Source organism: Rhododendron vialii, chromosome 10a (assembly GCF_030253575.1).
Source record: "Rhododendron vialii isolate Sample 1 chromosome 10a, ASM3025357v1".
Classification (NCBI taxonomy): Eukaryota; Viridiplantae; Streptophyta; class Magnoliopsida; order Ericales; family Ericaceae; genus Rhododendron; species Rhododendron vialii.
This window is the reverse complement of record NC_080566.1, coordinates 12,328,289-12,331,933: the sequence shown is the minus strand read 5'-3', so window position 1 is coordinate 12,331,933 and position 3,645 is coordinate 12,328,289.

Sequence of the window (3,645 nt, the reverse complement as noted above, 5' to 3'; positions counted from 1 at the left end):
TAAAGTGACCAATTGCTGTTTTCTTCTTCATAAGTGTGTCAAAAAACAGTTTCCGAGCACATCAATTAATTTGAATTTGAACTTAGAAAGTGACCAATTCCAATAATTTCAAGTGAACTTGGGAAAGGTTTCTTCCAGATTAAATTCCCATATACTGACTGTATTTCTTTTAGTGCGTTAATGCATAGCTGACCCTTGAGGGGACGTCTGAAAGCCACGAACTCTTCCCTGTTTGGAAGCAGTCCTAAAAGACAGCTCAATTTTCAATTTTTATTTTTTTTGGCCAGATGAATATATATATATATATATATATATATATATATATATAGAGAGAGAGAGAGAGAGAGAGAGAGAGAGAGAGAGAGTGCTCTGCATACCCGTCAGAGAGTAAAGCCCACACGCCCGTTCAGCTTTCTTTCTAAACCTTCTTTTTTCAAGAAGAAGGTAATTCAAACTCAAATATAACGAAAATGAAAAGTAATATTTCAATTTTTTTTGCACCGTTTAAAAAATCTCAATGAAATCTATCAAACAATATTCATATTGGTAAAAAAATTATTTGTGTAAATACATAATTTTTGAGCTTGAAATTATCTTCATTTTCTAAAAGTTTCTTTTTCAAGAAATCGGAGATCCTTTATAGGGAAGCGTACACAGTACACCTCACCAACGTGGGCCAAATTAAAGCCATAGTCTCACTGCAAGCTTCATTGGGCCCTGGTAGTGGATGATGGGTTAAGTCCTCGGAGTGTGTCTATAGCACGTGAACTAGCACATACACACTCTTAGTTATCAGAGAAAATGTTCCACCGCGCTATATATATGTACGAGTGCTAGAGAGTATGTTTAGACCCACCAAGTGACTATACAGATTTTAACTTACGTCTCGAGCAATTCTTTTGGTAATGTAGGGTGACATTCCAGTTTGCACGCATTTTGGACTAATTCCTCTCTCATAGCCGTTTGCAAGAATTCGCAACTACTTACCTATTAGTGATGTTCAAATGTGCATTTGCCGAGCCTCCAGGCACAAAAGAGTAAGACTGAGATGAATTTGAAGGATATAGGTGCAAAAATCTGAAACAAAAATGATGTAAAACAAGTTTACGAGGATTTCTTGGAACAACTGGACCGACTCAAGTCAAAGAAAGAAATAAGCAATTACTGCTGCTTGTTTTGTAGATCTTAAATCTTTCACTTATCCCAAAAACAAAAACAAAAAAAAAAAAGCTTTCGTATTTCCTATTTTGGTATGATTTTCTGTTCTTTTTTTCTTATAGTCTTGGTTTCCAAGTAATTTAATTATTTGTTAAGACTCCTACTAGTTTTTTTTTTTTGGAGGGTGAGCCTAAGTTCATAGGATTCAATCATCAATAATATTATTTCAGAGTTTCTCTGTTTTTTCCCTTGGGAATTCAAGGTGTACGTCTCGTGATTTGAGTGTTCTTTTTTAAGTTAGAATGCTATTTAGTTTTCGTATAAGTTCCACTACGTCAAAACATGGGGAGGTAAAATTTGGAACATAAAATTTACAGTAATATTGATATTTTCTAAAAACCTTAGTACTATATATGTAATTTTGAAAAACTCCAAAGAAGAATAACTAAAGTGCAATTTTTTGCAAAATAATTCAGTGCCTCTGTGCAATGCACGTAAGGTCTTTCTCACTACACATTTTAATGTGGAGTCCACCGCAAACTGGGTGATCCCATACCAATGTATGGCGGAGAGAGCTCGAGAGCATGCATGTGTCTTTGCACAGGAGAACCGTATAGACTATAGTTTTGATAAAAAGTTTAGCTAAAGCCAATAGTCTTTGTATAATTATTATCGAGTAGTAAATTTGTCATAGCGGGTTGGCGTCTAAAGGAGTTCTCGGTGGGCAGCAGTGATTGGTTTTTTTTTTTTTTTTTGCTTTTCCGGCGAAGGGTGGCTTGGCTTGGCTTGGGTCTTCGTTTCAGTGCGGCAGCCAGTTTTGATCCTAGGTTTTTTTTTAGGTGTAGCCGTTTTGGTTTCAGTGGTAGGAGTTGGTGCGGGTTTGCGGTTTTCAATATTGTTTGTGGGGTTTCGGTTGGCATCTTACCTTCTTTTGGGGTTGGTTTTCGCGTGTCTTTTTGCCGGTGTGCCCGAAATTCGTTTAATCTTTGTATCCTTTGCTAAGATTAGTAAAATCTTTTTGCTTAGGAAAAAAAAAAAAAAATTAAACTGTGATGCTGGTGAAAAGTTCCAAAGTTGAAATACGCCTGCATTATATATATACGATGACCATGAGTGGAAGAATGCTACAGAAAATCTATTTATACTGCATACATAGAGAGAAACGATAAGGAAGTGGGTCCGCTCCGGTCCAAGTTTTGGACTGGAGCAGACAGTCAAAATCTGGACCGTCCAATGCTGCAATTAATGGTTCGGATATGCTCAGAGATTCTTCGCGAGAGAAAATGGCTGGATTGCTTCTTGCGAAGAATTTATGAGCAAGTTTCAATCATTGATTTTCCTTATGTGCGGTCCAAATTAGGAGTATTTTCTCCTGTCCAAGTTTTGGACGGGAGAGGTTTTGATTCCAAACAATAATTTACAGGGGTTGGTAACGAAATTATCTTGCAAAACGTTCAAAATGTGAATACATGTCCTGATAAATTGTCTAAATCAATTTACATTAGATCTATGTAATGAATATGCAGGGTTTTGTTCTACTCCCGCCGTGTGTATTTTTTAGTCTCAGTTAGAACTTTTTGTTGTGTCAAAAATATTATCCCAGGGTTATAGTTAATGAATGTTCTATTTAACCCTTCTAATTTTAAATCAGTACTACTAAAAAAATTTAAAAAAAGCAATGATTGAAGGGTAGAATGGAAAAATGTGGTGATTAGACATGCAATGATTATATTCTCTTATGCTGTGTTTGGGACCCTTTTTGAAAAAAAAAATTCAACTAAAAAAATACTCATTACCTCTACTTCCAATCATTATTCTCCATTCATCACACATATCTCCAATCATTATTCTCATTTCTCTCTCTCTCTACTCGTTATCCATACTTCTAATCATTACTCTTATAAAAAATTTCTCAAAAACTCATTCAGAGTCTCAGACACAACATTACTGTATATACTTGGAATTTTCAAAATGGATTAAAAATCGGGGACGGAGGGAGTATTAATTTTCAGTAAAGATAGGACTGTTTTCTTACTTATATATTCATTGCAGAGTATAATTTGTTCATGTAACATATTTAGAGCCACTTTGGCCTAAATTTTATTTATTCGTCTATTCTGAATTGTTTTTGGATTTGCGTTAAGGTTTTTAGATTAATCATCTGTAGGCCTATGATATTAATCTAAAAAGTATAACATTACCATCAAAATCTAATTTTATTTTATTAAATTAAAGAAGACAAAAAAGTTGAAGCAGCCAATGAAATACTATTTTCCTCACATCTTCCCAGCCGATCATTTTTAAAATTGCAAGTGCATGTTTGGCATTATTGAAACAAAATATTAAGTTGCTCATATACCTGTAAATACCGAATTGAATTATGTTTAGTGTATAAAAAACTCTGTGTTCCAAAGTTGGGGAGACACCTACCCCACCATCCATCGATGTGGTTCCGATCGCCAGCCTTCAGTGTCACCATATTTGAAT